The sequence below is a fragment of the Canis lupus genome, chromosome 3, assembly GCF_048164855.1.
Source record: "Canis lupus baileyi chromosome 3, mCanLup2.hap1, whole genome shotgun sequence".
In the NCBI taxonomy this organism is placed as follows: domain Eukaryota; kingdom Metazoa; phylum Chordata; class Mammalia; order Carnivora; family Canidae; genus Canis; species Canis lupus.
This window is the reverse complement of record NC_132840.1, coordinates 578,340-602,738: the sequence shown is the minus strand read 5'-3', so window position 1 is coordinate 602,738 and position 24,399 is coordinate 578,340. Positions and strand designations below refer to the sequence as shown.

The window sequence follows — 24,399 nt, the reverse complement described above, 5'->3', positions numbered from 1 at the left end:
AGAGAAAAACATCTCCCCTACTAAGAAACACTTTCTTAGTTACCTACATACGAGTGACATATCATTCATCATCCAAAAGGAGCTCTGAAAAACAGGAGAGCAAGATGTAATTAGTTCACCTCACGTATCAATTATCCACTTCATGCAGGGCACTAGTCCAGGTACGTCGGGGGATTCCGAGCAGAAGGAGTATGACCAGGTGACCAGGTGGAGCCTACACCCCACCGGGTGATACGGGACTGTACACAACTAGAACTGCCAGATGGGGTTACTAGGATCACAGCAAACAATAAGGTATATCGAGTGAATAAGGAAACAACGTAATTTCAATCGATCTAGGGTAGAGTCTATAGAGAAAGTGGCATTTCATCTAGTTTTTTACGGAACAGGCTGACGTTTTAGCAGTGAAATTTCTAAGTCGAGAAAAATATTGGATCAGAAATATGAATATTAAGAACATGTAAAGTATGTCTAAGTATATTTGGGGAAATTTCTGCTTCAAAGATTGTTGACTATATTCCAGGCATTTATAAAGGGTATTTTCCCTTATGAACTGCATTCATTCGGAATTAGATTAAGGCCAGAAGTCATTCGAACTCAGTACGGATGAGCAGTTGTCAAAAGTTAATAACTTGCACTGATTATTTATGATCCCCTTGAAGTTTCTTTAATTAAGCTGGCTTTCATAATCCCTGCCTAATGCCTTATCAGCTTGATTCTTATCTGGGTAAGCACTGGCTGCTACAGACAGGGGATCCGCTATGAGACTCAAGATGATACAAAAGAATTTCAGACTTAAATGAACAATTGATTGCTAATGTCAAAAAAAAAGAGGAAATGGGCCCAAAATGGAATCACTTGGGTTAAGCCCCTCGTCAGCACACCAAAGTGTAATGGCTAACTCGGCTGCAGCTCCGTCCTCTCCTAAGAATGTAATCTTTGTCAGTCTGTCCAGCATCTCCGGGCTGCGCCAGGAAGGTGGTCGGCCTGGCGGGTCCCCTAAGGTAAGATGACCGTCCTGGAAGAAAATCCTGTCTTCTGCTTATGACTTCGTTCTCCCACCCACTTTCTGTCTTTAAAAACGTTTCCTTTTCTGCAGCTCTTCCGAGCTCCTTTCTGTTTGCTAGATGCGATGCTGCCGCATTCACGAATCACTGAATAAAGCCAATTAGATTTTCAAATTTACTCAATCGAATTGTTTTGCTGTTGCTTTTGTTGTTGTTTTTAACAGTAAGTGCCCACTCAGCATGGGTTAAGAGTTAATCTCTCTAATTTTTTCTGTCCTGAAATGCTGGTACGTAGTGCTCCACTCCTGAAACTGGACTCCCTTTCCTCACACTGCTAGACTGTCCTTTGGCCCTTCCAATACGTGGACCTTCCAATACGTGGATCGTCTTAGCCACGTAGATCATCAGATTTACAGAGTGAAACACCGCATGAGATTGTAGCAGAACAAAACTGAGAGGGAAAGCAAAAGAACACTAACGGTGCAAAGTACAGCAGAGAGGCCACAACGTCAAAGCACTGATACCCTAGAAGAAAAGAAAAATAACAAGTGCCAAGAGAAAAGGTCTGTACCTTCTTAACCCCATTCCAATACCCCGAAACAGAGTTCGCCAAACACCCCCATCATTAGACTCACCCAAGAATCCCCTTAGACGTGCAGATGCTCAAGATCTAACCCAGGCCTCTGAGGTTGGAGGGTCTTCAAGGTGGAAAACTGGGGGGGGAAATAAATAAATAAAAATAAAAAAAATTAGAAAAGGTGGAAACCTGGGGATAATCATGGCGATTCTCATATACACTCAAGCTTAAGAAGAATGAACGTACGGCCTCGATAATTTACCCTGAATTCATGGGCTGCCTAGTTGTTAACTCTTCTTTTTATCACTATGTGACGTCTCAGTGAAGAAGGGAATGCGTGGTCTAGTCCCTTTAAGCTAGCACCTTGCTTTGATGGCTGATTTGTCCCTAGGAAGTCGACCTTTAAGGGCGGCTCCCCCTAACAGACCCATCTGATCATGGTTCCCAGACCCAAACAGGATCAAGACCCCATGGCCCCCCCTTCGTGGGTCTCCTCATGTTACATGTGGATGATCATTAAGGAAACAACTCTTAATTGTGGACAGACTCCTAGTAACACTGCAATCCTACCTACATGTCTTACTTGATACAGAAAACATCAACCTAGAGATAATAATAGATAGAAAGGTGAGGTTATCAAGTGGATGGAGTCCTAAACACTATTTTTTTTTTTTAAGAATTGGCAAAGGACTCATAAAGAGTGGTAAATCTTCTCATGATCTGGTATCTTCCTACACAAGGGAAATTACATCTTCTTTTAAGCCAATTCACTCTTAAAAGCAACATTTAATACAAATTGGGCTCAAATTTAATTTCTTTTTGTCCTGTAGATGGATTTTTAGAAGTGACTTTTGTTTTCTTTGATTTCAGAATAGCTTTGAACAATCTCCTCTTAAGGATACAGAAATGGTTTTGCAATCTTCTGTTGTTTCCTTGTGACCCCCTGAGATTTCTGCGTTCTATTAAGTAATTTTAATCTCATTTGTCTTTTTCTCTTGCCTACTTTTCTCTGTTGGACTTTGGGATTTACGCAAATCTCATCAAAAGTGGACCATCCTGCTTAAGAATAACATTCACTTTTTTTTTTTTCTCCATCAATTTCAACCCAAGTTTCTTGATCCAGTCATTTTTGGCCGAGAATCTCAACTTCATCTTGAAGAAAAGTTATTTATTTCTCAGGGGATATGATTATATCGTTTTTCTCTCTCCTCAAATGACTCATTGAAATAGATTTCTGGGGACTAATTTATATTAATTCCAAAATATGACTCTGAGGGCATGAACATTAATTGAAAGACTATTTTTATCACCTTATGCTCTCCTTTAAAAATAAGTGACATTTTCCCTAGATTTAATTCAACTTTCACTTTTGACTAGGGTATTAAATGTCAGAAATTATACTTCTCTGTGGTGTGTGTGTGTGTTTAATAATTCTCCAACAAATGCAATTAGTCTTAAGAGAATCAGGTTATGGTGTGTTTCTTTTAATTCCGTAAAATAAAACAGTCATTTGTGTTGAGGCAGAAGGTTTCTGGAAGGACATAAGCCTTAAACAATGTGTAGTTCACAAATATACATACTCATTAAAAGTAGACATTTTTGAAGCCCTTATAAATAAATCCTTAAATAATTTAAATGTGAGGTTTATAGCCCCAGCACATGTGAGAACGACGGTAAACCTCAGCTTCAATAAGAGAGAGAAGTAGTAACCATTAGGCTAACACGTGTTGTGTGACTCGTAAGTGCCACAAATGGCCCCCGTTTAATTCAATAATCACAAAAAACCCATGTAGATATTCTTACTATCCTCAACTTACACACACTGTCGAAAGTCACACATCTTGCAAGTCAGAAAACCAGATTTCAAAGTCAAGTATTTTAATTCAGAAGCTTCTGTCTCTGTCTCCACATTTTACTGGAGTATCTCAAGGAACTTTAGAAAACAAACCAATGGGGGTAGGACAGTGCTTCTCACACGCCTGCCTGTGGTCCCTGCGGAGCTGCGTGTGCTCGTCGGCAGGAACGGGGCTGCTCAGGGCGCGCCTACCAGACCGCGGCCTGCAGGTGCACGTGGCCGTCCCACCAGGAATCTGCCTTTGGAGGCGCTACGCACTGTAGGGTCCATTTCGTCTGTAGAACTACAATACGGTTACCTGCTCAGTTAGACTTTTTCCAAAAAATAAAAAATTCAACAAATATCTATTCATGAATAATTGAAAAACAAACTCATGACATGAACCAATGACTACTGAAATAAATCCAAAATGTACACACGTGAATCAAGATAATTGGAGAAGGAATTTCTGGATGAAGTACAATCTTTTCTACTTCAGAAACTAAAATTACATTCTGCGATTTCACAAACTGAGAGCCCTCTTTTTCTACCGTCCTTATTCACACACACGTACACACCTGCACACACACACACACAGAATAGGTCCGTGGCCAAGGGGCAGAGAGGGAGTCCCGTCCAAGCCCGCTCCAGGTGGAGCTCATCTCCCTGACATCACAGCAGGATCCCCACCTCTTCACCTGACATCACAGCAGGGTCCCCACCTGGTCACCCTGACATCACAGCAGGATCCCCACCTCATCACCCAACATCACAGCAGGATCCCCACCTGGTCACCCACATCACAGCTGGCTTTATCAGGCCCCTCCTGGAGTCCATCAGGCATCTGAGTCCCTCATTTCTCAGCTCGGCTTGTCTCACCCGGTGAGTCCGATGGAGTCGAGGGCTTCCTTCCTAACGTGCATGAGGCAAGTGATCATCAGGAGCTCCGGGTCACAGCCTGTGACGTCAGCAAATGCACGGTGTCCCCTGAGGTCCGGATGTGACATGGCCTGGAAGGACCCTGGTTAGCCTGGCAAAACCCGCGGCGTGCGGGGAGCAGCACGTTCCCCAGAGGAAGACAACATGAGCAATCCGCCAGGCTTGTCACACATTGAGGCCAAGCGTGTAAGCAAGGGGAGACGTCACCCTAGGCCCACCTGATCCCCAGGCCCAACTTCAGTCCCCTAGTAGGAGATCTAAACTTGTCCTTTTCCTTTTGGAACAGCTTGCAAGTGGGGGGCAGACGTGTGCCGAAGCCTCATCGCACACGGTCTCCCACCTGGCATGGGGCCATCCCGTTGCCGCAGCGCAGAGGCTGCCCAGCCGGGGGAGCGGGGGTGAGGGTGGAGGCCGGGCGCGACCAGAGGCCGCCTGGCATGCAGGAGACGAAGGCCAGCCCAGACCACTGCGGAGTCGCATAGAGCAGGTCACAGGACAGGGCCCGTCTGGGATCAGGAGGCCACAGCTGACGGCTCCGCAGCATCCGCTGCCCTCAGGCGCCCGCCTTCCACCCCAGGCAGCTCGTGGCTCCCCCAAAGCATCGGGGCGGCTCTGGATCGTGTGTCCCCTCCTGCAGGAGCCCGGACCGGGGCACCCAGGTCACGACCTCGCGGGACAGGGACGGGCCTGGCTCGGGCCACCCCGGGTGAGGAGCCTGCCTGAGGATCCCCCCACTCACACGTGTGCACGCCGGCCTCTCTCGGCGGATTCGCACAGGTCACACACACACGAGGGGAGGCCGGGGAGCACGAGAGCCCCCTTAACTACCGCAGGCGTTTAACTCGTGATCGGCCCACCGAGTGTCTGCTCGGAGCGTCCCCTGGGCCACCTGCTCTCTAGAGTCCTGACCATGAAGATCTGCGCCTCTACTCGTGTGACTTAGCAAATCGATCCGTGACACTCGTATCAGATCTTTCCTACCGCGGCCACTCATGTCTCGTCTTAGAAACAGCACATCTTTTGTGCGAGCTACCAGTTGGTGACCGTGCGCTCTGCCCCAGCCCACGGGCCACCGTGTGATTCTTCACGGATCCCCTCGTGGCAATGTTTCCTCTGCGAAGCCACTCGTCCCCGTGGCAGGTAGCGTCACATTTCCAGGCGGGATGGGCTTGCTGGAGGCCCAGGAAGATTCTCGGACGACTCTGATCAAGTGATTGAGCTGGAGCTCGCGCCACGCTCCCATGCTGGTTCCTGACTGCACGTACGTCCAAATGCTCAAAGGCCTCCTCTGCATAACATATAGGGGGAAAGAAACTGTTGACAGAAAGAAAAAAAAAACTTTCTTGTCTAAAACTGTGCCAAAAAGGAATGAAAAAAAAATAGAATGCCTAATTATGTAAAGTTTACTGCTTGATTTAAAAGCCTTTCCATTGTTCAGGATCCTTTTAATTACTGCTGTGAACTGCCATCTCCTGTGATCTCTGGTGCGCACCGCCATCTGTTTCTCAAATATCTTATGATCTTGAAATAACACTGCATGCGACCCACGCTCTTTCAGTCAGTCTGCCGGGACAGCATGAGGGACCCCACACAGTGGGGCCGCACATCTCGCTGCTCACCGTGAAGGAGGAAAGCAAAGCCACCTGCAAAGGCCCGGTGTGTTCTCAAGCTTCGTCTGGACGGTGCCTCCAGACAGAGGAACGGAGGAGGCAGGCCCGCCACTGATTCCCTGCAGGGCATTGCGCAGGTTTACGCGGCTCGCTGATTTTCAGTTTTCCCATTTGCGTAAAGAGGGGGTGGCCCGGCGGAGACAGAAGGCCTCCCAGAGCTGGGGCGTCCACCAGCCGCGGACCCCCGTACCGTGGGGTGTCGCCTACCCACCCCCAGGAGTTCTTGCTCTGTCTGCAGACGCCCACGGACATCAACACACAACCCAGTCAAGACACTGACTTAATCACAACATGGAACCTTTGCTTAATGGTGACTCGCAGGCTTCACTGCACAGCAACCAGGTTTCCGTAGGCTACTGAAAGAAAGTGGTCGTGGGAAAACATGAACAGAGTCATTCTGATTCATTCTACAAAAAAAAAAAAAAAAAAAAAGTCCTCTGTGTAAGTGTGCATGTGTGTGTTGGGGTATTGTGTTGTTGGGTTTGTTTATGGGATTTGGCATGATAGAGCCTAGGAAGTCATGAACTCAACAACAACCAAACCTCAGGTCTCAACCCGATTAAAGGCCTAGAGAGTGAGGGAAACTGGCTAATCCGTGTTCATGCCTAATTTGCGCCTACATCCTCACCGTGCGCAGAACGGATGCCAAACCGAGTTGACCCTTGAGCCACATGGGCTTAAACCACATGGGTCCACTTATACGTCGATTTTTTTTTCAATAAACAGTACAGGACCATAAGTGTACTTTCTCTTCCCTACGATTTTCTCAGTGGCACCTTCTTTTCTCTAGCTTACTTTACTGTAAGAATAAAATATATAATACATTTAACATAAAAACTGGGTTAACCAACTGTTTACGCTATCAGAAAGGCCTCTGGTCAAATGTAAGTTATGAGTAGTTAAGTTTTGGGGAGAGTCAAAAGCTATAAAGTGGATTTTCCACTGTGTGGGGCAGTCAGTGTCCTTAACCCCTGTATTGTTCAAGGGTGAACTGTAAATATTTATTGACCTTTAAGATTTTGCGGTTCTAGGATTATAATTTGACTGAAAGAGGTTAAGTTAAGACATGTCAAAACAGTCCAGTCTGCTCAGTACCTGGACATGGTGAAATCCCTTTTATTTAATTAACCTATTTATTTAAACAAAGAAAATCTGTCAAAATATTTGTTAAAAAAAGCCCAGCTGTTTTACTTATTTTGGGGATTATATCGTGAACATTCTAAGGAAATAATTTTGAAATATGCAAAAGATTTAGGTATAAGAATGATAAAACTAAAAATGTATAAAAGCAAAATTTGATATGATCTGTTAAAAATTGGGTTGGTTAAGGCTATCATGGGGCAGCTACGTGATTTTTAAAAGAGTGATAATACATACACACATAGTTATGTTAAGTAAAGAGCAGAATTGAGTTGTATGGCTATTGTCTGACGCTGATACAAATTTATTTCTAGAAATGTGATATAATTTGCTAATATAATGCATTAAAATTCTTTGTATAGTAAAATGATTGCTTGCTTTAACATATCATCAAGTATATATTATATCAAACAAAATTCACTTAAAATATTATTACAAAAATAAAAAATAAAAATAAAAAATATTATTACATATCATAGATAATACATAGTAAAATGAGTAACGCACTATATATGTGACAAATAAAAATTCTCTAGTATTAAAATGAACGATCTTAGGTTCTTGGTCTGTGGATGTATTTTATCTTTCATATGCATTACAAATTTTCTCTGCATAAAAATTAAAAAGATTTTTTTTTCTTCTGATTCACTTTTTCTGTGTGCTTCCATTTCAACCTTCGTACTGCTACTCAGTATCTGTGGGGCTTGAAGCAGCTCAAGTTTTCTTCTGTTTATTCTCTGCAAACGGAGGAGAGAGCCTCAATTGAAATGTACTTGGGGCAGTGACCTAATCAAAGAAGAGAATGAGCCGAATGGATGCCAGGACTGCACTGGAATACCACCCGTTCGTTATAAGGCCCCTTCGTGCAAACTCAAGTGTCTACAAAGAATGCAGAGTATTGCAAGGAGTGCAGAAGACTGAAGCAGAAGACGACCCAGGAGCAGGGCAGCAGATGGCAAAGCGCATCTTCCCGGCGCCCAGACACTACAGACCCGTGTAGCTCCTGCTGACTGTTGCCAGATGGGAATGTGGGTTTTGCATTACCCGGGGCACTGGCGAGAAGTCTAGAACTTGGGGTAGTTTCTCAGTGTTTACCACCAACTGGTGGCTAACTTTTGTCTTTGCTATTATTTTTAAGACCCTGATGGCCATAATTTTGTGTACGGTATTTTGTGTGCAGTAATGTAGGTAGGGCCAGTAATACCAGAAGCAAGGGGAGGGCTGAGAGGGCGTTTCCTGACCTGGAAACAAGGATCTCCTAAAGACACAAGTCGAGGGACACAGCCACGCTCAGTGGCGTCAGGGAGAGGGAATGAGCGACATAACTCTGTCCCTGGGGCCTCCAGACAAATGCAAAGAGAAGTCAGCGTCCGAGAGCCCACCAATGTGGTCGCACAGGCCCAGCCCCTGGTCAAAGAGCAGCGTGTACAACGTCAGGGGGAGAAAGGCCAAGAGAAGATTTCTGGCACAAATCCTAAATTGCTTTTCATAAAATATTAAAGCCAGGGTTTATCTCAACAGTGCTTTGTAGCTTTCAGCAAGTCTGTCCTTTTTCATCCCGTCCAGGATATTTATAACCAAATACAATCATTTTGCCGAAGTGTAACCAAAGATAAATTAATGTATGACTTTATAGCACCACAATCTAACAGGCTGTTAAACAGCATGATCGAATTAAAGGTCCTGAAAATGGCATAACTAATGGCACTGTCTTGGAAAAAAAAAAAATCGTGCTAATGTGGAGGTTCATGAAATGTGTATGAACCGTATAACATATTCATGCCCTATTACTGAGAATTTCAAAGTGTCTCACTGCTCAAGATAATAGGCCTTGATTCAATTCAGTCTGATGTGGCATGAATTTTATGTGCTAATTAGTAAAGCATTTCTTAATGATTAAGGAGAAAAAATCAGATAACATTTGATTGGAAACCCAACTGTCAGAGATAAAACATAGCTACAACTGAGGTTAGAATGAACGCCACTCATTCTGAATTCAGGTGTCTTAATTATGATAATTAATGATTGTATTCTCTCTACAAATGAATTCAACCAACATGATAAGCATATGGTAATTAAAGTGCTTTTTTAGGGTAGGAAATTTAAACCAATGACATCAATAATAATCGTGTCCTTTTTCTGTGTTTTAAGGTTAGTTTTCTATCAACGTCTGTTTCCCCCCTTTAGTCCTTTATGAGTCTCATGCACTGTTACTACTTTAATAACAAGCGTATTTCGAGGGGTTGATATCTGTTGACATTGGATTTCTGGCAGGAATGCAAATCATTTCCTTTCCTTGAAGTTAGAGATAGTGAATCCTGCTCTCTATCAGCGCTATGAAAGTTTGTTAAAAATAACGTTGGATTTATAAGACACCGGTGCCTGGGGTTAATAAAAAAAATAAGTAACTGACCCAGGAGACATAGGTTAATATGGATAGCTTTATGTAAGGATGATTGCATAAAATTTGATAGGTCATTTACATTCTGAATATTCTGAGTGTAATCTAATCACAGGAAATGGTTTTATTTTTATTTTTTATTTTTTATTTTTTTTAGGAAATGGTTTTTAAAGGTTCACATGATCATTGCAGGGCTTGATCCACATCCAGACCCAGACTTCCACAGTAACCGTCTGCCTCCTTTATCAGCCAGCCCCATCCTACCTGCATTACCCAGCACCCACTCCTCACTTCAGCTGATACCGAAGAGCCTTCGTGAAATGATGCCGACCTTCCCGTCCAGCCTCACCTTCCACGTTTATTCTATTTGTGCCTTACTCTTCGGGTCAACACGCTTGATTGCTTACAGGCCTCTCACCCCTCTGTCTCCTTGGAAACGCCTCCCTCCTCCACTGGTTTGGCTCCATCCTTCAGGAAGATGCTTGCAGACCTTCTAAGCAACCTTTCAGGACTATCCCTCTAGAATTGAGCCCTGTGTGACTTGCATATTCCAGTAGACACGCTCCCTCTTTTCTTCCCCACAAAACTGTGAGATGCCCGAATATAGCCGTCCTTTCTTCTCCTCAATGCCTACAGCATGTTTGGACATACAGCAGATGTTTTAACAATATCCTCAAAAAAAAAAAAAGTAAAAAAAAAAAGTAAAAAAAAAATATCCTCAGTAATGAGAGAGATCAATCAATGGTCAATACCTTAACAAAACAAGGGAGGCACCCTTAAATAATTGTGCTATTCACTATTTAGCGGTGCTTATTAAGTTGTGATTTTTTTGTTTTTATTTTAAAAGTATGAGACCCAGTCTGTGCAGCTCCGATGTGTCACTGGACAGCTACCAACCACTAATCTACTAAAAAAAGGTAATTACTCCACGGAGTGGGGCAGGTGATACGGAGATATTGCTCGCAAGCCCCAAAACAAGTCAGGAAAAGGAAAGGAAAGTCTAGCTCATGAATATTCCGTATGGGGGGAAAAAAGTGGGAAAACAATATTTTTGTTTGTTTGATATTTTTTTTTTTTTTTTTTTTTTGCAGTCCAAAAAAAGTCTTAGAAATAGAAGCTGGTCAAAGGAATGGAAAGACCGCTCCAGCGCAGAAGAGAGATGATGCTGTGATCCTTTCCCTGATGCAGAGGTAAGGTTTAGGCAACTTTTTAAACCCATAGGCATATTCCTCAAAGTGTAAATTCATTCGTTCTCTAACAGACCTTTTGCTGATTATCTAAAAACCCAAGCCAAAGAAAAATGTTCTCTTATTTTCAGGCAAGTAGCCAATCAGGGTGGACCACAATGGACAGTGAGAGTCAAAATTCTAGTACATTCTACGTGTAAAAACTAGACATGCACAGATGTTTGAACGGCCTTGAAGGGGAGGACTATGGTGAACCAACATTGTTCCATTTTTCTTTCTATTCCATAGTAAATTTTATGTATTATTAGGATGTTTTCATATGGAAACTAGTCTGTTGCTTTAGTCAGGCTGGCGAAAACCACTACGAATCCATACTTCCTAAATATCGACGTTCAGTAACTAAATTTGCTAATTTGGGTTAAATCTAGTTCTTTCTGGTCACATCTGTCCTAACGCAAAACCATCTCACGACACAGCAGTCAGTTCTGGGTTCCTCCCACAGCTTAGGTCTCATGCAGTTTTCTTTTATGCTCTAAGCATCACATCGAGGGCTTCAGGGGGTCGGCACTTCTGTTATGGGTGGGCCCTGCGGGAGGCAGGAGTCTCCCCGAGTGTATGCTGGGTCACCTCGCGGCGTCCTTGGTCCCTTTCCTGACGCCACGGAAGCCACGGGGGTGAGCGCAGCATCCAGACCTTGGTGGCCAAGATTCTGACATTTCAGAAACAAAAGCAAAGGCCTTTCAGTCCCGTGTAGCAGCAAGGCCAGAGCCCCCGGAGCTGGGGCCCATCAGGCATGTGGAGGGACCAGGCCATGCGGCCTGGGGCGGGGGGTTGGGGCCCAGCCCATCTCCCCACCTCCTCTGGATTAACCCCCGCACGCCAGTCATCGAACCTCATTCTCTCCTATGGTAGCAAAGTTCATAAGCTGCAGAATTTTTGAGTTAGGATGTACATATTCTGGTTCCTCTTCTGAAAATGGAACATGGCAATTTGAGGAGAGGCCAGCCAAGGTCTCGGAGCAGACACCCCACACCGTTGTGCTTCCTTTCCTGCCACGTGGCTCCTACCTGTCCAGGTTGCTTTGTGTAAAGAGAGCTGGGAGTCAGGGGTGTCCCCCCGCCCCGGCCCTTCTGCCTTTGCAACTCGAGCCCCCGACAGCCCACTTGTGAAAGGGGAGCTTTTCCCTTCAGTGGCAAAAATACAATGTAAACATCCTGGAAGCGGGGTGTTTGGTAAAGTACCAAACGGAGTGTGCGGAGACGTAGCTGAATTCACCACTGGAATCTTTTTTGTTGAAGAGTGACTCAAATGCCAAGCTTTCCGGAGGTCACACTTTACCGTTGTCTCAATGGGGCTCAGAAGGCCCAGCAATGCTGCGGGTCCGGCCCCTGATAAGCCCTGGTCTTTAAGAAGGAAGGAGACACACTCGAACCCCGGCAGCGCTGGCCCTGAGCAGAGCTCCTCTCAGCTCTTCCCGCGTGCGGCCCCGCGGCCCCCTCATGGTGATGGTGGCTCTGACGCTGCAGATGGAAGCGAGCAGTCGTCATCACAGATATTACACAAACAGGGTGCGAGAGCCATGGTGCTCCACGGTCACCTCAGGAGGCGGAAAGCTGTTGGTGTTATGCTACGTCCGACAGGAAGGGCTGTGATGAGCGTTGTCCAGGGATCGGGGGCTTCCTGCTGCCCCCATAGCTGAGCATGGGGACAGGATACCAGCCTCAGTTTTGCACGAGCTGCTCACACGCACGGAGCAGAAGCATTACGCTGTGCAAAGCCGCCGGCTGCTGAGGGCGTCTGTTCTAACCACACATCCCCAAACTGAAAAGTAACCTCAGGATGTGCTCAGAGAACCGCCGAACCCACTGCGAGGCAGACCTAAGCCAGGTCACTCGGCCTCCATGACACCAGCTTCAACAGGTGGGCCAGTGACTCCGCGGGTCTCCAGCCATTGGCGCGAGAGTCCACTATGTCCCTGGAGAATCTGATTCTGTCCTTCTCCCCAACGCTTAATAAAACGCCATCTGTCCCCTTGGTGGACGGCTGGGAGTCATGCTAATGATATAAAACGTTGACAGGAGAGCAGGATCCTTCCTCAAGGGGACGTAGCCTTCCCTCCATTTAAGGGGTCCTAGGTCTGTCGACTGACTCAAGTCTGAAGGACCATGACACTGTTCTTATGACTCAGGTTGGACATTGGATCATTTTACCCAGAATTCTTCATCTGATTCAGACCAAGCAAGAATTTAGGAGACCGAACGTCTATTTCTCTTCTAAAGACACGGCGATACACCAGCTGATGCCACAGGTCTGCGGGAGTCAGACCATTCTCATTGCTGTTTTGACTCTGCTGCCCCTTGTGCTAACCAGACCTCCTTCCTTTGGGGATGAAACACTGTCTCTTGGCCCCTAGCACTGGGCCCTACCACTAACTGGGATAAGAATCCAGTTCCCCCCACCCCACTGCATTTAAGGATCCTATGTCCATGACCGCAATTCCCATAGTGGGAACTTTTGACCTACGGGAAAAGAATGACCACAAAGCTCTCCATTGATGCCGGGGCCACTCCTCACACATTCATCTCTCGGTCATTGGGAGAAGTCAAGTCCTACATGATAAACCCACACTAACATTCCCATCCCTCTAAGGAGACGATCCCCTAAGAGGGTCCTCCTCCACAGCGTACCGAGGCAGCTCTGGCATTTCCCCCTCGCACAGTGTAGGCCACCTTTTGGGCCATGTTCCGGCCAAACAATCAAGTACTAGAGCCTTTTCTTACCTCTTGAGCTACAACCTCAAATCCAGAATTTCAGCTTAGTGGAACTGAATAATTTCAGTCGGATCCAACTTTATGTTCCTCACATCATTATCCCCCATCCTGAGTATACACTCCCACCTGTAGTCTCTAGATTTTTGCAGAAGAAGTTTGTGTATATATGTTTAGCATGTAGGTATGTGTTCATGAATTAAGAAACAAAAGATAGTGATAGTCTTTTTTTTTCTCCTTGTCATTCCCCTTTTTATGGTGATAGTGCTTAATATTTTCTCTTCTTTTTATTATTTTATTTTATTTTATTTTATTTTATTTATTTTTAATATTTTCTCTTCTTACGTCCATTTAAGACTAAAGTACTGAAAAACTTATATCTGATGGGTTTAGTTTGGTCCGAATAACCATCCCTCTGTGTCTGTCTGTGTATGTAGGATTTAGATCATCTCTATTGAGAGCACTTCCCTTGTCCTTCTCACAATTCTCTGTTTTATGAACTCTTGAGAGAACTTTATTTTTTCTTTTGTGAATTGCTTTTTTTTTAAAATTCAATTCAATTTAATTAATATATATTGTATTATTAGTTTCAGGGGTAGAATTTAGTGATTCATCAGTTGCATATAACACCCAGTGCTCATAACTTCAAACCCTCTTTGATGCTCATCACCTAGCATTTAACGCTCATCACCTAGACAGGAGAGCAAAGGGAAGATTCTCATACACCAATGATACCCCATGTCCCCACTTGCATCGCCTCCAGCAACCCTCAGTTTGTTTTCTAGAGTTAAGAGTCTCTTACAATTTGCCTCCCTCTCTGTTTTCATCTTCTTTATTTTTCCTTCTCTTCCTCCATGTTCATCTGTTTTGTTTCTTAAATCTCATATGAGTGAAATCACTTGGTATTTATCTTTCTCAGACTGACTTATTTCACTTAGTATAATACCCTCTAGTTCCATCTACATCATTGCAAATGGCAAGATTTCATTCTTTTTGATGGTTGAGTAATATTCCATTCATATTTTATATATATATATATATATATATATATATATATAACCCACATCTTCTTTATCCATTCATCTCTTGATGGACATCTGGGCTCTTTCTGTGGTTTGGCTATTGAGGACATTGTTGCTATAAATGCTGGGGTGCAGGTGCCCCTTCAAATCACTATGTTTGTATCCCTTGGATAAGTACCTGGTAGTACAATTTCTGGGTCGTAGGGTAGCTCTATTTTTACCTTCTTGAGGAACCTCCATATTGTCTTCCAGAGTGGCTGCACCAGCTTTCATTCCCGCCAACAATAAAAGAGCATTCCCCTTTCTCTGCATCCTCACTAACATCTCTTGTTTCCTGACTTGTTGATTTTAGCCGTCCTGGCTGGTGTGAGGTGGGATAACACTGTGGTTTCGATTGGTATGTCCCTGATGCCAAGTGACGTTAAGCATTTTTTCATGTGTCTTTTGGCCATTTCCATGTCTTCTTTGGAGGAATGTCCATTGATGTCTTTTGCCTATTTCTTAACTGGATTTTTTGGCTTGGGGTGTTGAGTTTGGTAAGTTCTTTATAGATTTTGGATACTAGCCCTTTATCTGATAAGACATTTGCAAATATCTTCTCCCATTCCATAGGTTGCCTTTTAGTTTTGTTGACTATTTCCTTTGCTGTGCAAAAGCCTTTTATCTTGATTAAATTCCAAGTTCATTTTTGCTTTTGTTTCCCTTGCCTTTGGAGACGTGTCTAGCAAGAAGTTGCTAGTATTTTAAGACTTAATAGATTAATTTAAAAAAAGCTTAATGGATTAATTCATAAAAATAAAAATACAAATACCCAATAAAATATGAAAAGCTTAAAGCAGTTCTCAACTTCACTATCATGTAAATACCACTGAATAAATATAGACACCATTTTCCTTCAAATTATATACATACGTACACAGAATAACTAAGACAGGAGAGCAAAGGGAAGATTCTCATACACCAATGATTTAAATACAATGTGACAAAATTTCCAATAGAAACGTGGCTCATTTGTCATTATCTTATTTTAATAATATTTCTATAAGTATTTATTGAGTAATAACATTTTTTAACCACACATACTCACCGCTTACACCACTTTTCACAACACACACCCAACACAGAGCACACACTTGCCAAACGTGGACCACACACAGCATACATAGGCCACGCACACACCTTGTGTAGTCCACACACACAACACGTAAACCACATGCCCCTCACACATACACCACACACATGACTGCCACACACCACATATATACCACACTCCACAATACAATATACACATATCACACTAGACCACACACGCAGAACAGATACCCACACACGTCATGCTAATAATGCACATTTAGCGCACGAAACCTATGCCACAAGCACATAGCACACACCATACATACATGACACATTTGAATAATCATCTTTGCAGAATGATGAATAATGTCCAAAAATAAGAGAATAGTATAAAAGCGAAGAGAATTCGTATGGTGCAATACAATGTTTCTAATTTGTTTTTTAAAAGATTTTATCTCTTTATTTGAGAGAGAGAGAGCACATGCACACATGAGTTGGCGGGGAGGGGCCGAAGGAGAAGCAGACTCCCCCTTGAGCAGGGAGCCCGATGCGGGGCTCCATCCCAGGACCCTGGGACCATGACCTGAGCCGAAGGCAGACACTTAAACGTCAAGCCACTCAGGCACACTAGAATGCTTCTAACTTAAAGCCCATTTTAAATAAAGTCTATATAAGGAAATTCAGAGACCATCTTTATGCATAAAACAAAGATCATAGAGTTCGTATAGTTTTACATTGAAAATGTATTTATATGCATGAAAAAGCTGGATGATACATACCAACATATTAATTTATATAGTCGTTGCTTCTGGGAGTTGAGAAAGATATTTGTAAGTTTCTTTTTCTTCTAAGAAATCCCTTAGTTTTTAATCTTAATGTTTTACAATGAGTACATACTAGAAACACAGAACCATAAGCACCCTTAGATTGAAAATGTATGCCATATATCTTGAGCTTAGAATTTTTACCCTAAGATCTTTTCTTGAGTTCTTTTATCTTTTTGAAGCTAAATGAGTAAATGCTCCATGCTTTCACCTAGGTTCTTCGAAAAAGCAAAGCCAGAGACAAGGGCTTTCAGGTAGGTTGATTAATTTTGGAAATTATCCCAAGAAATGTGATTCAGGGAATTGAAGAAAAAACATTAGGAAGGAGTTAAAACAAATCAAAGATGGGCTATGGGTCTGGTCACCAATGCAAGCAACTGGGACAGACACACAAAAAAAGGAGGCTTGTTTGGGGAGCCCCCAAGGGGCTATGTGGTGTGCACCTCAGAATTCTACTCCATGAAAGAAAGAGAAGAGCATACCAGCACCCAGTCAGGAGTTGTTTCATGCAGCGTTAACCCCCTCGTATTTCCAGGTGTGAATATGCACAGAATTACTATGTGTAGCTATTTGCTACAGCAATGTCTAGAGTAAAAAAATAAATAAATAAATAAATAAATAAGGCTCTATTATAGGATATAAGGTAGAGCAAAGGATCCTTTCTAAAGATCCTTCTAGATGATTGTTATTACTGTGTGAGTTTAGACCCATTAATTATTAATGATTCTGATATTTAAAAAAATTAATATCAGGGGACCCTGGGGGGCTCAGCAGTTGAGCATCTGCCTTTGACCCCGGGGTCCTGGGATCGAGTCCCACGTCGGGCTTCCTGCATGGAGCCTGCTTCTCCCTCTGCCTGTGTCTCTGCCTCTCTCTATGTCTCTCAGGAGTAAATACAGTCTTTCTAAAAAATAAAAATAAAAAAACTAATATCAGGGGGTTACTTTAGTTTGTATGCGTGGATTGTGGTGAAGATCTTTTAGTAATTTTTATTAAAGAACTTAACCATGCTTTACAAACATTTTCTTAAGTTGTTAGTTCACATATTCTTCATAATGACAGATGCTAGATGACAATTATTAAAGATCTTGCCGTTAAACATAGTTACTTCTACATTTTGGCAAAGAATAAGTCAGCCTCTACTAGGTTCAATGGGGCACCGTGGTCAAGGACAACTGAAATATAATCGTGAGGGAGAACCACTGACCAATTAACCAGATAAACCCTCCAATCCACGTCGGCCAGATGCCACGGATACTCTTAAGGCAAATTATCCGGATTTCACAACAGCAACAACATTTCAGAAAGGCCATGTGTAAGTCCTATGTAAAGGCACAATCTGATACCTACACAAAAAACAGAGCATGATCCAAGAGCCATTTCCCTGGTAGCCTGTTCTAAGGAAATAATTCAACATAAAGCTTCAGAGACAACACCACCAAGTTTCCAATAACATGAAAGTTCTGGGATAGGAGAATATTAATTAAATTATTCTTCCATATGGTAAAATTTCAAACAACCGTTGAAATGATTATTTCCTATATAATACTATATCACAAATACTATGTCATTTGCTTATGAGAAAAGGAACTACAAAATGATGTATGTGATACTCAAATATGCAAAAGTTTTTCCTGTATAAGGGAAAATGACAAGAAGGCATGTGAATAATTGAAATCAACAACAAGGTGGGGAATTGAGTGTGCTTTTTAGTTTTTTTTTTTTAGTATTTTACTATTATAATTTTTATGGGTACAATATAACACAGTTGTTAAGGGCAGAGGATGTAAAATCAACGGCCTGAACTAGAATTCTGTTTTTTCTTTGTTTTTTTTCCCCATGTATCAAATACGTGAACTCGAGCAAATCACTTAATTTCTCTGGGCCTCTACTAGTTGTTCTGAAAAACAAAAATAATAAGGCCGCCTCTGCATGAGGTAGAGAAAGCATCGCGTGTTACTGCACGACCAGTGCTTGGCACAGGGCCTAACCCGTAATAAGTGCTCAGCGAACATCATCTCTTTTTATTATGTTGGAAGAGGAATTCGGTGTAATTGCTTCCACGAACGCCTGTCAAGCATAAAACTTATGGTAGTAATTTCCAAAGACTATTACATCATGATTTCTTTTTATTTTAATCTCACTTTGAAATAAAAATGCATATAGGCTGGTAAAAAAAAAACTAATTAATACCTTTTGTTAATGACTGAAATGAAAAATGTCAAGATTTTAGCTCTAAGGGACACGCAACGCCAGGATTTGAGATGACTTAAGCGTCCATAATCTGAGCCCAAATTTGAGTCGCGACTCTTGATGGCTACACAGCTGTCCTCTTCGGGCCTTCACCGTCAGGGGCCGGGCACGGGTCTACAGGGAGTGGCCAGAAAGTTGTATTCTAAGCTGTTTTCATCTAGAACTTCAAACTCAAAATGACCAGTTAGCGACTGACCACATCATTCCAGGCCTCTCGGGTCCCTCCCAGGGCGCTGAGGTGCAAGCCAGCTCCAGGCCACAAGACGCACCACGGCTCATCCTCTGCAACCTGGTATTGGGGTCCTGGGGATCCTGTAGCCGCAGCTTCCTGGCCTCCTGTGAGCACTCGTTTATGTGAGTCAGCATTTTATTTTTTTAAGTTTATTTAATTATACATGTAATGACTGGGCCTAAGGAAACCGGGACTATACGTTCATTAATCGGGACATTTGAAAGTGTCGCCTGAGAGAACAACCATGTCACAGGTCAAGCAAAATACCTGCAACAGCCGTTGCTCCAACTGGAGCTTCGTGGTGCCCGGCTGGCTGACATAAATGTGCTGGTATCTTCAGGCAAAGCGTCCAAAAGATTAAAATAGATTAGAACAGACAGATGCACGCCAGTACCGTGGAGTGAGACGCTCCTCTCTGGGCTGGTGTAAGTCAGATGTTTGCCAATGAGACTTCCTAAATCCTCCTCATTATTGATTATATCGTAACAAAGACAAACCATCCGTCACCTACTTGCTGGGTGTCTCTTAGGAAGTTTCTCCAAGTTCCTTCGTTTTCAGGATTCATCACGTATTTTTGTCTGATTGCAATCAGTGATCCAGAAAACAGTGAATCTAGTCTTTCTTTTACTAAGTCTCTTACCTCCCCAAGTGCGTTCTTGTTTCCGCATTAAATGAGTCCGTTTAATATTAATATTCTACTATATGAATACATTCGAGCGCGTTGGCCCTGCAGGTGTGTGTTACTGAGCGTCTCTTGCATTTCCCGCGGCTCCCATGGTGTAGGGCTACGGCAGGATCACATCTTCCCCGGGGGGAAGTTCCAAGGGACTACGGATATCTTTACCCTAGAAACTCTTTCTGACAGTAATGTTTATGATGAGCTCACGTCAAAACAAAACATCTGTGTAGGTTTTGCTACACAGATTCAGTCAAATCAAGTTTTACTTACATTTTATTTGTGTAAATCATTTTACACGGATGTAAACAGAAGATTTATTCATCCTTGTCACCTTATTCATGTAGAGGCCCAATAATACCATGTATTGTCATTACTTATAAGTGCCCTGATATTGAAATCTAAAGCAGTAGAAGCAATTTAGAGGTTAACATTACCTACATATTTGAAAAGCTAACTAACCATTGGCTTATTACTTCAAGTTCTTCATCTATAAAATGGGCTGGGAATAATCCACCTACACCAAAAGGTGATCTCAAGTAAAATCACTGATAGCTAATTTTAATAGGAATAGAAATAAGATAAGTTGCAAAATTTAAAACCGTGATTCTAAATCAGGAGTTAGCAAGCTTTTTTTCTACAAAGGGACATTTATTTAATAAATATAAATATTTTTATTTTGTGGAATATTTATATACACATATGTGTGTACTCTTTGTTGTTGTGGTTTTAACCCTAGAAAAATGTAAGAACTATTCTTAACTTTCCGGCAATGCAGTTGGCCTGGGGAATGCTGTTTGCTCTAGATTACTCCCTCTTTACATTGCTTTTGTACTAAACAATATTCTTCTGAGTTTTTTAAATATTAAGCAGAGCACAGATGTATGGTTTTGATGGCAAAATATTTATACACAGTCTTTATGACATGCATCTTTTCTACAAACAGAGCAATAAGAGCAGTTGAGTTAAGAGGGTATTTTTCTTAATCAAGAATATCTATTCACATGACAAAAATGAGGCCCAATCCCCAAACAGCCAAATTCCTGTAGCTTGCTCTCATGAAAAAAAAAAAAAAAAAAAAGATCCTATGGGAATCAGTATCTTCAAGATTCAGAGTAGGCCCTGAATGCAAAAACCTTCAGCGGGACTTCTCTTTCCAGCTGTGTTTTTGTTTGTTTTGCCTTTTAAAAAACTATCCAAGCTACTCAACTGCATCCGTGTGCTCCCTTGTCTAAGTTACAGACGCAGCCTCTCTCTGAGGGGCCCACAACGTCTGACGACCTGAGCTTCCGCTGGGAGCTCCCGGAACTCCTGACAGTTAATCACCTTTCACCTCTCTCAGCCCGTTTCCTCCCTCATTTGTTTCCAGCCTGAAGCTGGGTAATTGAAGCTTCTCCACCATGGATCCATTAAATTCATTTGCAAATACATTTTGCCTCATCTCAAAACCAAGAGGATAAAGAGACTATTAACATACCCGTATGGTGAGACCAAGAAGGTCACATCAATGATATGCAAACAACAAGCAAACGTGCAAGAAATTCTCACAATTCTGGCAATGGTCACCCTTTCTCTAGGTGTTAGAGAAATTCTAAGGAATTGCATCCGCTGCTCTGATCATGGCTTTCAAGCTATGACAGAACAAAACCATCCCAGGTGTAAATTGCAGAAACTTTACAAACTCTTCAGATATGCCAAATTCACACCCAGAAATGACTGGACACAGCCATAGCAGTAATGGTGCAATGAAGCTGTTCTTGTCTTCTGGGAGGAAAATGAGAACATAAGAACTTGAAGGTCATTATAAAACATAATGGATAACAAGGTGACATCACACAGTGTTTACTTCAAACTGTTTATTTTAAATCAAACTAAAATTTTAGACTTAGACTTTCCAAAGTGTTTTACCAAAAGAGCCTCTGAGTCCAGCCAACAAGGAATGTGAATTCTGGCTCTCCTGTTACTCCTGTGGACTCAAGGGACCTCTGACCACAGTGTCTCTCTGTTTCTACCACATCAAGGCTTTTTTTTGAGGATTAAAGGACTGAACTGACTTGGGGCACCTGAGTGGCTCAGTCAGTTAAGCGTCAGGCTCTTGATTTCAGCCCAGGTCATGATCTCAGGGTGGTGAGGTTGAGCCCTGCGTTAGGCTCCACACTAGGCCTGGAGCCCGCTTGGGATTTTCTTTCTCCCTCTCCCTCTGCCCCTCCCCTGTGCCCTGAATGCTTGCTCTCTTGCTCACTCAAAAAAAAAAAAAAAAAAAAAAAGCAGAATTGACTCACACAAAATAAGTGTTCAGTCAACATTAACCCCCTCCCCTTTTTTCTCTTGACATCATCATCTACAAACTTATATATAGGAAGCACTCTCCATGTTGGTGGGGGCAGGAGGAAGAAAATAGTAATGTATTCCTGAGAGGAAAAAGGTCTCCAGAAGGGGAAGTGTTGGGTTGGTAGCCAAGAATCCTGATTATTTATTTCCAGGGTTGACACCGGCTGGACTTAGAACATAAACCTTTCGATCTCTCTGTTCTCAGTGACCTTACTGGTAACATTAAAGGGTTTGACAAGATACTACCTGAAACCTTAGTTTCATTCCCACTCCACAGCCTACCTGGCTGGCCAGGGTGAGAAATGCCTCAGTGAGGAGGGTAAATTAAGGTCCTCTAAGCTATGAAAAAAAGCTGTGGAAGTAAATGCAGCACGAGCATCTCATTTTACAATTGTAGGAACTAGGGTCCAGTGTTTTTAAGTAATCTACCCAAACTCTTGTAAACGGTGGGATTCAGCTGTCTGTATTTTCAGTCTAGGGATCTCTTTCTAGTTGACTCAATTTGCCCTTCTGAGAGCAATAGCATCGTGACCATGTCTCCCAATATAGTGACGCAAGGGAATAACAGAGAAGCATCATCTGCATGGCCAATAAAAGGAAAGCCCTCTGGCCTTGACGATTGTTAACACCATAATATAATGAGCAATAACTCAGTGAAATGTCCTTGTTTTTCAAAGACCTGCAACTATAATTATATTCAAAATGAAAATAATTAAACTTATAAATGTCATCTGCTCAACATCTCATCATCTTTCAATAGCCTCTTACTGATAAATCCAGGGAGCCACCAACTGTTCATTAGACATGAAAGTACTTGCAGAATACTGCTTGACAAAACCAAGGTTCACGGAGAGGATGGGACATGATTGAAATCATGTAATTTAACAAGAGCAACAAAACTCATTCTCCCATCTTCCAATGATGGGTCAGCTTGTGCTAAAAACACCTATCAACCTTCACGTAGCTATCTACTGCTACTCCCTAAAAAGTCCTGAGACCACTTGGGCATTCAGCAGGAGCCGGCAATCTCAAGACAACCCGTTCGGCAAACATGAATCTAGGCAGCAGCTAATGAGCCACTGCAAGTGACAAAAGTTAAACTGGTAGAGAAGTGGCATTGAAATAAAGTCCATTTTTTAATTATTATCCTTGATGTATGTGTGTATATATATATATATATATATCTTTGTACGCATTGCCTGCGTTCGCACATTTCCTATATGGCAACAGTAAATACTTGTTTAAAAAGCTAAGAGATAAAAAAAAAAAAAAAAAAAAAAAAAAGCTAAGAGATTTCTCCATTCATTTGAAAAAGATAAGTAAAAAAACAACAAAAAAAATCACATCCTGGGCAATCGCCAGGAATCCTAGAATTCATATCATCTTCTCCTTTGGGGAATAAGAACGGTAAAGCTAACAAATAACCCTGCATAGTTATTACTGATAGTGACGTGAAACCTGTAATCTGTTCCTGGCTTCTGCCAACCCTGTCCGTGTATGACTCACTTCTGCTCTCTGAGCCTCACCATCCCCACCAGTGAAGTAAAGAGTTTTTGCGAGCAGATGATTGATAAAGTCTTCTGGCCCTTTCTTTCTAGATGTATGGAGTTATAGGGCAAGGAAGATAAACTACAACTTATGTATTCTTAGAAATGCCTAAGGGTAAATATTCTTTGTCATGACCTACGGCCTTAAAAAATGAATCAAAGTCCGTCTTCCATTTAGAAGTGATCAGCTTGGGATTGTGTATCTCTACCCTCCATCAATATTTAATTTCTGCATTTACTGGATTTGAGGTTTCCCTGGTCCTCAATCCTTGCCAATCCTAATGGCTACATGGAGGGAAGATTATGGAAGCCTATAATGTTAAATAAAATCAAAGAAAATTCAAAGGGAATCAAGGACGTGCCGTCACCTGCAGGCCTCCTCAAGTATGAAAGGCATTTAAGCATGGATTCTTACACCCCAAAGACAGTCTCATTTAATTCTGCAAACCTCTGATGAACAATATTTTACCACCATGACCATTGCCATTTTAATTTTGTTTTATGTCTGCTTTTTCTCTCATGCTAGACCCAGAGCCTCCACTCTGGTTGTTCTTCTGACTTATGATCCTCGGAGTTCAGGAAGGTGTTGGTCAGTTCCCATAGATCATTGGAATTGTCTGGCCAACTTTATGAGCTCTGGAGCCTCTCCTTGTATAAAGTCCTAGAGTAGTGATAAATGACTTGTAATTTATCTGCTGAGTGCTTTGGTTTTATATTCCCAGTTCTAGCTTTACAGAGTTTCTTTCTTTTATAAAAAAGAATGTGTCACCTCACTTCTTGTAAGTCACTGCATTTACGGTGCAACTTGCTGCAAGTTGATGCACAAAGGCAAAAGAGAAGTAATGGTTGCACAGAGCAAGCTTCAAATGAAGTTCCTATTCTGTTCCTGCAGATTGACTCTCCCAAGAAACATCATT

At 42.4% G+C, this 24,399-nt stretch overlaps 2 long non-coding RNA genes across 2 annotated transcripts; one reads left to right on the top strand and one right to left on the bottom strand.

The window, feature by feature from the left end:
- Positions 1-930: 930 nt before the first annotated feature.
- Positions 931-4,098, bottom strand: LOC140624389 (uncharacterized). Its single transcript, XR_012023866.1, has 3 exons — positions 3,997-4,098; positions 1,643-1,720; positions 931-1,532 (listed from the first exon to the last, which is right to left on the bottom strand). It is a non-coding gene; the product is annotated as an uncharacterized lncRNA (long non-coding RNA).
- Positions 4,099-4,202: 104 nt separating this feature from the next.
- On the top strand, positions 4,203-19,044 carry LOC140624386 (uncharacterized). The gene is made up of 6 exons (XR_012023865.1): positions 4,203-4,300; positions 7,860-8,195; positions 9,726-10,485; positions 10,660-10,758; positions 16,659-16,697; positions 18,906-19,044. It is a non-coding gene; the product is annotated as an uncharacterized lncRNA (long non-coding RNA).
- The last annotated feature ends 5,355 nt before the right edge of the window (positions 19,045-24,399 follow it).